General features: G+C 42.8%; 2 pseudogenes; both read left to right on the forward strand.

Moving 5' to 3' along the window:
- Positions 1 to 2567: 2567 nt before the first annotated feature.
- On the forward strand, positions 2568 to 2774 carry LOC143641187 (guanine nucleotide-binding protein G(I)/G(S)/G(O) subunit gamma-5 pseudogene; annotated as a pseudogene).
- A 4018-nt stretch (positions 2775 to 6792) lies between these two features.
- LOC143641189 (palmitoyltransferase ZDHHC19-like) lies at positions 6793 to 13055 on the forward strand (annotated as a pseudogene).
- The last annotated feature ends 23 nt before the right edge of the window (positions 13056 to 13078 follow it).

Below are 13078 nucleotides of genomic sequence, written 5' to 3' on the forward strand. Positions count from 1 at the left end.
ATATCCTATATGTAATGAATTCTTAGTAAGTTTCAAACAAAAACCAGGTAGTCTGACAACTTCTGAATATCAAAGAAAACTATCCATTTCTAGAACTTCAATTGCCAGCCTCCTCTGTGTTTGCAAAGAATCTTTATAGCTAATCTGTCCTTACTCACATTACTGATAATAGTTGAGAGATGCTATAAGACTCACTTGGCTTGAAATACCTTGGCCAATAACCTGGGTTTCCTCCTACTCTATTTGGTATAAATTGCCTAGTTATAGCCTCTATCAAAGGGTAATTTAAGTTATCTGGCAGGGGAGAAATGTCTCTCTTTGATGATTTTCAGCTGTTGAAGATTTCTAGTAACTAGCTTGACATAGAAATGTGGGGATGTTTCTCAAGAAATATCAGCTTAGAGGGCTGGGGTTGTGTCTCAGTGGTAAAGTGCTCGCCTAGCATGCAGAAGGCACTGGGTTCCATCTTCAGCACCACATAAGTGTAAAATGAAGATATTTAGTCCACCTAAAACTAAGAAATAAACATTTTTTTTAAAAAAAGAAATATCAGCTTAGGGTTTAATTCTGCTAATTCTGGGTATTCTTAGATGACCCCTAAAGCTCAAGTGTTGAAGAGTTGGTCCCCAATGCAGCAGTGTTCAAAGATGGGGGTCTTTGAGAACAGATTAAATCACAAGGACTCTGACTTCAACAATGCATTCATTCATTTATGGTTCAGAGTTTACTGGGTTTTGAGTGAGAGGCTTTGTTATAAAAGCAAATTCTCCTTTGCTTCCTAGGCACCACGAGGTCAATAGCTTTGGTCTACCACATGCTCCCTCAGTGATGTTCTGCCTCACTATAGGCCTAAAAGCAACAGAATCAGCTAATCATAGAATGAAACCTCTGAAATTATAACCCAAATATAAATATTTTCTCTTATCTAGTTGTATATCTTCAGTATTTTGTCAGTGACACAAAGCTGATCAACAAACTGAATTCCAATCTTTTCCTTGGACATATTACCACAAATCAGTTTGGATAATCAATTTGGTAGACACTGAGACTGACTGGGGCAGGATAGGTGTTCAATAAAATTTATTGCATATTCAGTTGAATGAATGGAAGCTTTACTGCATCAGTTCCAGCTGTGATTTGCATAGAACTGGGTCCAACTCTAGTTATACAAAGCAAATAGAGAAATTCCTGGAAGGGTATCAGGAGTTCATAGAATTAAGGCAGTTATCTGGCTTGTGGCAAATTACAGAATCAAGGCAGTTCCAGGGAGCTGGCACAAATCCACAGGTTCATGAATAATCTGTCCCTAGAATTGCCATTAGCCCCACCTCCAGGATCCCTTCTCATCCAAGATTCAAATTCCTGGGACTTTAATGATCTAAATTACCTGTTTGAAATAATTAACCAAAAGGAGATAAAAGAAGGGTCTTCAACTCCCAAGATGGGAGGCTGCAATGGAAGACACATACTAAGAATTTTTCCAATAAAGGTTCACACAATAAGAAAAAATTCAAAAAGGAAAATGGTGGTAATAGAAGAGGGGAATTAGATATTGCACTGTGAAGAAAGACAAATGTCATTCACATTGATACTAAAAGAGAGATGGGCTGGGTGGGGGGGGGTGGCGGTTACTGCTAAAGGAGGAAATATAAGGGTGTAGTTTCAGAAGAAGGAGAAAGTGACCATCACAGTCCTCATGTAGCTGGCCAGACAGCTACAAGAACCTGGACAATGGGGTACAGAAAATAACTATTTCATGGAGATCCCAGGCTAACATAGGTGCTGAACAAATATCTGTTCATTGAATTCACAAGAAAATGGAAACCTAAAACATGCTATTTAGATACAAGGAACTGAGTTTCCTTCTGTTTGCTCAGTGGGGAATGTGTCCCCATAGACAGTGACACATCCTTAGAACCAGTTGAGACTTCCCATTTACTCTTAGGCCCTTATGAAAGATACTGGGTTATCTTTTGCCTTCTGTGTCAGAAGTACGGGGTCTCCATGAAGTTAGTCTTGGGCTTTCCCAGACTTCAGCTACATTGGAATGACTGCTTTCATGCTCCCAAGAGACATGCTTCTCTTTCTGGGTTTTCAGATAAAGAATCAGCCCTTAACCAGGTGAATGAGAAGTAATACTCCATTTATACATGTTGTGTCAAAATGCATTCTACTGTCATGTAGAATAGAACAATTAAAAAAAAAAGAATCATCCCTTAATTCCTGGCAATTATTTATCTCTTTTTCTATAAGAATCTCTTTTCTAGCCAATCGCAGTGGTGCACAGCCAGTAATCCCAGTGGCTAGGGAGTCTGAGACAGGAAGATCGTGAGTTGAAAGCCAGCCTCAGCAATGGCGAGGTGCTAAGCAACTCGTGAGACCCTGTGTCTAATGAAAATACAAAAAAGGGCTGGGAATGTGACTCTGCGGTCAAGTGCCCTGAGTTCAATCCACAGACGCCCTCAAAAAAAGAATCTTCTCTGCTGCACGCTGCCCAGTCATCTGGCCCAGCTGACGGTGACCTGTGGACCCTCTGACAGAAGAGTCACCTGTCCCTCGAATGCACCATGTCTGGTTCCTCCAGCGTTGACACTATGAAGAAGGTGGTTCAGCAGCTCTGGCTGGAGGCCGGACTCAACCACATGAAGGTTTCCCAGGCAGTTGCAGACTTGAAAAAATTTTGTCTGCAGAATGCTCACCATGATCCCCTACTGACTGGAGTATCTTCATGTACAAGTTCCTTCAGACCGCAGAAAGTCTATTCCTTTTTGTAGTCATCTTTCTGAGGTTTCCCAAACCCACTGCTCAAGAACCAGTGAATATTCAAGAGAGCTTAATTTGAAGCCTGTACAAAAAATTTCCCTGTAACACATGTACCAAAATACAATCTTCTACTTTTGTCAATCCTTAACATCTACCTCTCTGAATTTTCATGAATTTCTATTTCACAAGGGTAATTATTTTATATAAACTGGCAGCAACATTCAATAAAATATTTATTTATTTTTTTAGTACTGGGGATTGAACCCAAGGGCATTCAACCACTGAGCCACATCCCCAGCCTTATTTTGTGTTTTTATTTAGAGACAGGATCTCACTGAGTTGTTTAGTGCCTTGCTTTTGCTGAGGCTGGCTTTGAACTCTCGATTTTCCTGTCTCAGTCTCCCCGGCTCCTAGGATTACAGGCACGTGCCACTGCAACTGGCTCAAAATACTTGGTATTAAAAAAGAAAAAAAAAGTTCTTCTTCCTCTTGCAGAGAAGCCACATAACCCAGATATTGAATCCTGGTGTACTATAAATCTGAATTTCAATCTTAGGTCTTTCCCATATTTGCTGGTTGTCTCATCTTGTTGAATATGACCAGAGCCAGTTCATTACTCTTCAAAACTCCTGTCCTACAGGAATTTTGAGTGAAAATATACTTAAAGTTCCAGACACATAAAATACTGGATTTCTCATGATACCCAGCCATTAGGTCGTGTCCAAAAGATAGACCTATTAAAAATAATGCTCAAGGGCTGGGCATGTACCTCAGTGATAAATTGGTTGCTTGCATGAGGCCCTGGGTTCAATTCCCAGCATTTAAAACAAAAGAAAATTTGAAGATACCACCTCCTCTCACCAAAAAAGAATATGTTAGACAGGTGTGGTTGCACCTGTGATCCCAGTGGCTTTGGAGGATGAGGCAGGAGAACTGTGGGTTCAAAGTCAGCCTTAGCAACTTAGTGAGGCCTTAAGAAACTCAGTGAGACTCTATCTCTAAATAAAATACAAAAATATGCTGGGGATGTTGCTCAGTGGCTAAGCACCCCTGAGTTTAATTCCCAGTACCAAAAAAAAAAAAAAAAAAAGAATATGTTAGCTGGAACATGAGACTGATCAAATTATGTGCATGCAAGGATATGGTATAATGAATCCCAGTATTACGTAAAATTTTACTAATAAAAATAAATAAATAGATTGCAATTTTTTACTTGGGGGAAAAAAAGCAATGTATTTTCTTATCAACAATCCCAGAGTAAATCTGTAAATCAGATGGCTGGCATCATAAGTGTATCTGGTGGGTACAAATAATCATTTTCTAGAAACCCATTATTTTGTCAAAAAGCAACATTTCATTAGGTACTATCAGAGCTTGAATAAAATTTCCCAGTAAAATCTCTCCATTCTGGTCCAACGGTGTCATTCAGTGATGGAGCAATTGCCTAGCTCATGTGAAGCTCTGGGTTTGATCCACAGCACAGGGATCTCCCAAATCCTTTAAAGAAACAAGTGGTTCGGTACACAAAGATGTTTGTTAGATAGAAGGAAGGTAACCACAGTGTAAAGGTAAAGTGTAAAGCTTGAAATTACTACAGAGAATTAAATAAATTATAATATAAATTATAATAATTTGTTATAGATTTTTATGTAGCCGTCATTAAGAGATTCTGCAGAAATATATTTACTCACAAGTGGCTTTCTGAGGTAGTAGCATGCAGTGAGAGTGGTCTGTCAGAGATTCCACCATGGGTATGGTCGGGCCAAAAGCACAGAAGGCAATGGTGCAGCCCATCACCCTCTTCTTCAGATGCTTGCAAAATAGGTGCCAATTTCAGGGGTGGTTCTATGAGCAAATGAATATAATGATAAGAGCTGTATCATTGGTTTTGATGAGTACATGAGCATTGTATCAGATGATGAGAACAGATTTATTTTAAAACAGTCAAGAAAACAACTGGGTTGGATCATACTAATAGAAAATAATATTGGGCTGGGTACAGTGGCGCCTGCCTGTAATCCCTGCAGCTTGGGAGGCTAAGACAGGAGGATCTCAGATTCAAGGCCAGCCTCAGTAAAATCAAGGTGCTAAGCAACTCAATGAGACCGTGTCTCTAAAATAAAATACCAAATAGGTCTGGGGATATGGGCTCGTAGTCAAGTGTCATGAGTTCAATCCCCAGTACTCCCGCACCCAGAAAAAGAGATAATATTATTCTGTCACAAAGTGCCTCCAACTAGAAATGATAACTGAAAGGCTGAAACTGTAGCTCAGTGGTAGAGCACCCGAATCACACATGTGAGGCACTGGGTTTGATCCTCAGTACCACATAAAAATAAATAAAGACAGTGTGTCCAACAACAACTAAATATATATATATTTGGGGGAAACATTTTTTCATATTGTTTTTGTTACCTTTTTGATATTATCAGATGACAATGCTGTGGGGTTGATTTTATTTTAAAAATTTCTGGGCCAGGGTAGTGGCACATGCCTAAATTCAGGAGGCTGAGACAAGACTATCACAAGTTGAAGGCTAGCCTTAGCAACCTAATAAAAAGTAAAAAGAAATGATCATTGCATCCTTTTTGCCTTGATATTAGCCTCTTCATGGACCCCATTTTTTGGTACAGGGGATTGAAATAGGGGCTTTCAAATGCTAGGCAAGTGCTCTACTAACGAGCACCATACCCAGCCAATCCCCCTTGTCTTTAGACAGGGTCCACCTGAGTTGCCCAAGCTGGCATCAAATTTGCCATCTTCCTGCCTCAGCCTTTTGAGTAGTGGGGATGAGGAGACATGTCCTGCAATGACTGGCTGAGACTAGATTTTTCAAAAAACTTTTTCTCAAGGATATCTCTTAAGAAGATACAGGAACAAAACTGTGTCCAGAAAAACAATTTAAAATGTATATTGAAGGCATGTCTCCCACATGAGCTTTTGGAGGACACACAATATCAAACCATGATACACTGGGTAGAGGATTATAGGCTGGTGGGTTTTCCTTTCAACACTTCAAAATTTCACTCAACTCTCTTTCTCTAGCACATTTTAGGAGAAGTCCACTAAGATTCTTATCTTGGCTCCTGTATGAGTAAGATGATTTCTTTAAATACCATCTCTTTGGCTTTGATTTTCAGCAATTTGAAAGATGGTAGGTGTAGATTTTGGGTATTTGCCTTGTTTGATGTTCTCAGAACTCCCTGTATCTATTACATCATAAAAGCTTTCTGTCATTATTACTCGAAGGCTTTCCTCAACTCTGTTCTATTTTGCTTCTCCTCCTCCTATTCCAACTGCACATGTGCTTATCTTTTGCAATTGCCCCGTTGTTCTTAAATTTTCTGTTTCAATTTTTCTTTTCTCTTTGCAATTTTGCCTGAGAAATTTCTTCTGACCTATCTGCAAGTTCACTAATATTCTCCCCAGTCATGTTCAGGGTACTAGTGAGCCCATCAAAGGTTTTAAGCATTCATCTAAGTCATTTTATCTCCAGTCTTTCCTTTTTATTTTCTTGTTTACCATTTCCATCATCAGCTTACATTATCTATCTTTTCTTTAATATTCTTATTCAGCTATAACCCTCTATAACCCTTAGGATCTCAATCATATTTGTTTCAAATCCCTGTCTTATAATTCCCACTGCCTCATCATTTGAGGGTCTCATTCGAATGCTTGCTTTATGTCCTTAGACTTTCTTCCTTCTTGCTTTTTAGTATGTATACCTTATAATTATTTTTGATTGAAAGCTAGACAGTGTACTGAATAATAGGAACTGAGGTAAATAGGCCATTTATTTGGTGAGATTTTGTGCTCATCTGTCTAGAAGTTCGGTCATGTTTAGTGTTTTCTGTTGCCAAAGAGGCCAGAAACTTTCAGATTCCTATAATGTGCTTATTTTCATTTCTTGCCCAGAAAGAATTTGTGTCTTCAACTTTTCATCTCTAATTCTCTAAAGTTGTGCAGAGGCTTTTTGTTATAATGGCACAGTAGTGAGGAAGGAAGGATTCTGTCGTCTATGATTAGATCATGGTGTTGAGTGAGCCTGTATTGCTGGGGTGTGACTTTCACTGGTGTTTCCTACTTTTCCACCACCACTAGCACCTTGCAGGAGATAAGAGTCTGGAGTAGGAGAAACGCCTTCCCCCTTGAGGGACAAGGCTCTGGTGAAATCCTTGTACTTGGAGAGTAGGTTTCTGTTCTGGAGAATGGTTGCTCTTTTCACAATGGTTACCTCCATGTCCAGGATCACTATTCTCAAGGGACCTAAATGTGGTCTGCCCTCTGGGATTCACCAATCAGGGCTCCTTTCCATTATTGGCAGCACCCATCTCAGGCACTGATCCCATGCTCCAACTTCACGCCCTTTCTACTCAGCCCCCTGACTGCAACTCCTCCTGGAGTCACTTGCTTGGTGGTTGGTGGCAAGGACTCTGGAGCCAGATCTCATAAGTCCAAATCGCAGCTCTACAACTGTCCAGCAGGGAGACCTTGGGTAGCACTTAGCACCTGGACACTCAATTTCCCTATCTGTAAAACAAGGAATTGGGGGTTAATTCATTAAAAGCACATAAAACATTGGTTGTACCACAAAGTGCCCTGTGTGCTGAAGACAGACCACGATACATGCTGATGTAGAAGGGGAAAAGGTACACTCATACACTGCTGGTGGGACTGCAAATTGGTGCAACCCAATCTGGAAAGCAGTATGGAAATTCCTTAGAAAACTTGGAATAGTACCACCATTTGACCCAGCTATCCCTCTCTTAGGTCTATACCTAAATGACTTAAAATCAGCATATTACAGGGACACAGTCACATCAATGTTTATAGCAGCTCAATTCACAATTGCTAAACTGTGGAAACAGCCTGGATGCCCGTCAATAGATGAATGGATAGAGAAACTGTGGTATATATACTTAATGGATTATTACTCAGCATTAAAAGAGAATAAAATTACGACATGTAATGAATGGAGTTAGAGAATATCATGCTAAATCAAGTAAGCCAATCCCAAAAATCCAAAGGCTGAATGTTCTCTCTGATAAGGAAAAATGGAGGGACTTTGATGGGGCAAAGGGGAGGCAGAGGTGAGGAGGGGGCATGGGGGTAGGAAAGATGGTGGAATGAGATGGACATCATTACCCTAGGTACATGTATGAATGCACATATGGTGTGAATGCTACATCAGGTACAACCATAGAAATGTAAATTTGTGCTGCAGTTGTGTACAATGAATTAAAATGCATGGTGCTGTCATATATATCTAATGAAAAATACAAAACAAAAAGAGAAACTCTAAGGCTAGCATGGTCTGCTCCAAAGCTCAATAGACCTAGTAGTTATGATTCTAGTACCACTCCTAACCTTTTTCCATGACCCAATGCATGTCATCCCTTCTTCTTGTGCTACAACAGAAATTGACATAAAACTTGGTGGTAGACTGTGACCCAAACATCACTTCATTTTCAGTAGGAACACAACTGACCAAGAGAAATCTGAAAAAAAATATACAACATTACTAATCACTAGAGAAATGCAATTAAAATCATAATGGGATACCCTCTCGCACCTATTAGAATGGTTATTGTCAAAAAGACAAAAGAACCAGTGGCACATGCCTTAATCTCAGTAACTCAGGAGGCTGAGGCAGGAGGATTATAAATTCAAGGTAAACCTCAGCAACTCAGTGAGAGCTGGTCTCAAAATAAAAAGTAAAAAGGTCTCCAGATGGCTATCAGGGTTAAAGTCCCCCTGGGTTCAACCCCCATCATAAATAAAAGAAAAAGAAAGACAAAAGATTTTAAGTACTGGTCAGGATGTGGAGAAACTAGAATTCTTGTACTATGTTTGGGGGAATGTAAATTAGTACAGTCATTATGGAAATTAGTATGGGAAGTTTCTTTAAAAATTAAAAATAGAGCTCAGTTGGAAGAATGCTTGCCTTGCATGGACAAGGTCCTGGGTTCAATCCCCAGCACCAAAAAAATAAACAGAAACAAAAAACAAAAAACTAACCATTGGTCCAGCCAATCGGTGCATGAATGGATACAGAAAATGTGGTTTAGAAATATAAGGGGATACTCTTTAGTCTTTTAAAAAATAAGGAAATTCTGTCATTTATGACAAATGAATGAGGCCAAAGGACGTTTTATTGGGGGAAATAGCCACGCACAGGGCAACACTCACATGATCTCACCTACATGTGGTATCTATAAAAGTTGAACTCATAGAAACAGAGAGCAAAAGGGTGACTGTCAGGGGCCCAGGAGTGGCTGGGCTGTGGAGGGGGAAGATGCTGGTCCCAGGAGAACAAATTACACTTAGATGAGAGGGATGAGTTTAAGGGATCTATTGTGCAATATAATGACTACATTTAATAATAACATACAACAGAATGAGTACAGTTGATAATGTTATCTACACTAAAAATGACTCAAAGAGTAGATTTTAAGGGTCCTCACCACAAATAAGAATATGAAGTAATGTATATGTTAAAAAGCTTGACTCAGACGTTCTTCAATGTAACATTTTTCAAATTAAGTTATATGCCATAAATATGTACAAATTATTATTATTATTGTTATTATCATAATCATCAGGGATTGAACCTAGGATTGTTTAACCATTGAGTCACATCCCCAGCTCATTTTATTTTTAAGAGAGAATTACATCATAAATCCCACCATGGAAGTGAGTAAACTGGGAAGATATTTAATTGGTAGATTTCTACCTCCTGCCCCAAACTGGAGCTCTGTTACAACAAAAAGGAAGAAGTGGAGCTAGGATGAGGAATGAGCACTGTTGACTCCAATTACCACTGGGCCTGAAAGGGGGATAACCATCACCAAACTTCTCCCCATGCCATCTTCACATATTTTATGGCCTCTGTATTAGCCTGCTTTCTGTTGCTCTAACAAAATACCCGAGAACAGATAATTTATAAGGAGGTAAGGTTTATTTAACTCAGTATCCAAGATTTGGCAGCTCCTGCAAGTGATCTCTGGTGAGGGTGTTCACCAGATTGTGTGGTCAGAAAACAGGGAGGGACCAATCTGGCTCTTTTTATAACAACTCCCTCTTACAGCAGCAAATGGGGGCCCATGAGAAGTCCATTACTCCCTTGAGAGGGCATCTTGCAGTGTGACTGAGTTACCTCCCACTAGGCCCACCTCTTTCAGTTTCTACCACCTCATCACTGAGGACCAACCCTCTAGCCTTTGAACCTTTGGGACAAACCACATCACATCATCACAAGCTCCAACAAAGCTACCATCATAAGAGCAGGATGTCCCAGTCTACAACATGTGCATATGTGGGGGTTGGGGAAGGTTGATCTCACAAGTCACTGGAAGCAGCCAGAGCCCCCATTCCAGAACCTCTGTGATGTCACTTCTGTTGTCATGGCAGTCTGGGTGCCAACCCAGAAGAGTTCGTTGGTGGCTTCAGTCTGTGAGACTTGGTGGTCTAGCCATGGCCTCTTCACAGAGTATCACGCCCCCAAATGAACCTCCGATCGAATCCTCATGGCTGAAACCAAGCCTGTTTCCAGCTTTTAATGCAATGCTACTTATTACAATAAGTGGCATCTTCTTCGCCTTTCCATGAGTCTCCCATGGAAGGTGTCAGTGTCTTAGACACAGAAGAGAAAATAGACAAGGACAGTACAGAGGCAGGGAGGGAAGTGGAGAGAGAGGGTCAGCAGGGGAAGGACGATATAGAGTTAGAGGGAACCCAATGTGAAAGCACAGAGGTCTGGAGTGCCTGACGCATTTAGGGAACAATGAGAGACTGGTAATGCTGGTGACATTTTGTGGAGTCTCCATGGTCTGTCTGTAACCTGGATATTTAGATCTGTCCTTAAGGCGAGTGAGTCCTACCTCAGGTGAACTAGGCCTTGTGGGGAGCTCTGGGTTTCCCCAGACTAGGACTGAGTCTGGCTCTGGTTTCAGGTGCCGGTGGTTGGCTCAGAATGGGCAGTGGGAATTTGCTGTGGTTTCGGGCCTATTCTTTATACTGTCCTTCTGCAGCCTCATTTTCCTCAACGGGTCAGACCCAGGCATTTTACACAAAGGTAAGGCCTCAGACCCCTGGAGAAGGAGGTGGTATCCCAAGGGCTGATGCCTATAGGGGTGATTTCAAACATGCTAACCCCCCTCAATCCCACCCCCCACCCCAGTGGCCTCAGGAGCCCTTCCCTCCATGTCATCATTACTTGGGCCCTGGCACTTCTTTTCCCAAGCCACTAAAGTGCGAAAAAACAGAATCCTGGATGTTCCAGCTGCTTTCGAAGGAAGGACTGGGCAGGCTGGCAAGAGAGGTCAGCAGGCTCTTCCAAACCACGCAGTTCACTCCTCCTCCTTCCGATTTTACACACGACTTCAAGCACTGATCACTATTCCAAAAGGGGAGAGCTCTGTATAGAGCTCCTGTGGCTGGACAGCCCTTTCTCTCTGACTGCCGCCCATCTGAGTGGTCAGCTTGCTCAACAGGGACCGGGATTCCCCTGCCCTCCTCCTCCCCACCCTTCTTGTTGCCCAATGATGTTATGGGGCGGCCCCAAGCAGTAGAGTGGTGGATGGGCCTCCTGCCACTGCCCAAATCTCTTCCCCTGCCAGGCTCCTTAGAAGAGGACCCCAACATTCAATACATAGCACGAGTGAACAACACGGCCTTTCGCCTGCAGTGGTGCTCGAAGTGTTCTATCCATCGTTCACCCCGGACCCACCACTGTCCCTTCTGTAATATCTGTGTGGAGGTAAGTACTCCTCCTTCCTGTCCACTCACCAACCCATCCCAGGGCACCTGGCCAGGACCAGGAACCTCACATCATTTGTGTTCCAGGGGTGGGTATGAGATCATCTTCCCACACTGCTACAAGTGGCTCTCAGCCACACTTGGTCACTTATATATGTTATTACCTACAGTTCTGCACTTGTCCTGAGATGCTGGCCTTGCTTGCACAGGTGCTGACATGCAAAGGGCACCATCTGTGCTGAGCCTGGTGGAGTCAAGGGGAGGAAAGGCAGTGACTGTCCCACTAGCTTGCTGATACTAGATACCCATAACTTTAGGCCGGCTGCTGCCCTGTTCTGGGTATCGTTGCCTGTCCACCTCTGGGTGTCCAATTGAGGGTTTCCTGGGTTCCGAGTGCTCTTCTCTCATGTGCACACCTTGCACGGGTTTCCAAGTACAGAAGGCTGGCTGGGCAAAAAATTCTTCTCATCCTTACCCAGTATCTGAGAAAATACAGCTTCAGAGCTTTTCTGCATCCTGCTAAAAAGGACACCAGGCAATTCTTGTCTCTAAAGACCTCACTCATGACAAATGACCTGATGAGCCATGGCGTCCTAACTATGCTCTATCCATGGACGTGCTGGTTTCACCCTGGAGATGGGAGCTCACGTGCAGGGCCAAGAGCAGGAGGTCTAGGGGCTGGGTTGAGGGGGGGCCTCAAATTTGGGGGTATTGGGCTAAGCCAAATAGACCCTCAAGGTCTGCCTTCTCTCCCCTAGGACTTTGACCACCATTGCCTGTGGGTAAACAATTGTGTAGGTCAAAGAAATTTCCACGTATTCGTGCTGCTGCTGGTGTCCCTGTGCCTTTATCTGGTTGTTCTTCTGGCTACCAGTGTGATTTTCTCATTCGTACAAGACACATGCCCTTGTCGCTGGACTCAGCCATGGCGTATCCACCCAGTCCCAAGGGCCCACACTGGGAAGAGAATGGGTTGTGGGGAGGGACGGACAGCCAAGGGGCAGGACAGCCAAGAGGTGGGGTTAACCGAGGGAGGGCTGATGTTGTGGGCAGGCCTAAAGGGAGAAGCTACTTGGGAGGACCTATGAAGGACAGGTTGGAGGCGAGTCGGGTCAGGGAGATGGGCGTGGTAGGATGGACTATGGAGTTAAGAATCTAGGGAGGCCAAGATGTGGGGTAATGAAGGTTGAAAAGGGTCAAGTGGGAGGACAGCATGCTGCGGTGAGGTTTCTCTTGGGTGTGCTGGATTAATTGTCCAGTCCAGGGAGGAAAAAGTGGGTGGGCGGGGCCAGCCAGGGCGGGGCTAATGAGGGCGTGTTGGTCGTTGGGCGGGGCCAGGAGAGAACAGTTTGTCTGTTCTTCTTAGCTTGTGTATGCACAGCATCACAGTAGCTGTACCCGTCTTGGTACTCCTGCTGCCTGTCATTCTGATCTTGATAATACAGGCTGTGTCGATGAGCAAGGTAAGCAAGTACTGCAATATCAGACGGTGCGGAGGCATCATGCATCTTAGGGAATCCGGCACTTTCGCCTGATCTTCACTGCCCTTGATCCTGAT

Source organism: Callospermophilus lateralis, unplaced genomic scaffold (assembly GCF_048772815.1).
Source record: "Callospermophilus lateralis isolate mCalLat2 unplaced genomic scaffold, mCalLat2.hap1 Scaffold_884, whole genome shotgun sequence".
NCBI classification, from domain to species: domain Eukaryota; kingdom Metazoa; phylum Chordata; class Mammalia; order Rodentia; family Sciuridae; genus Callospermophilus; species Callospermophilus lateralis.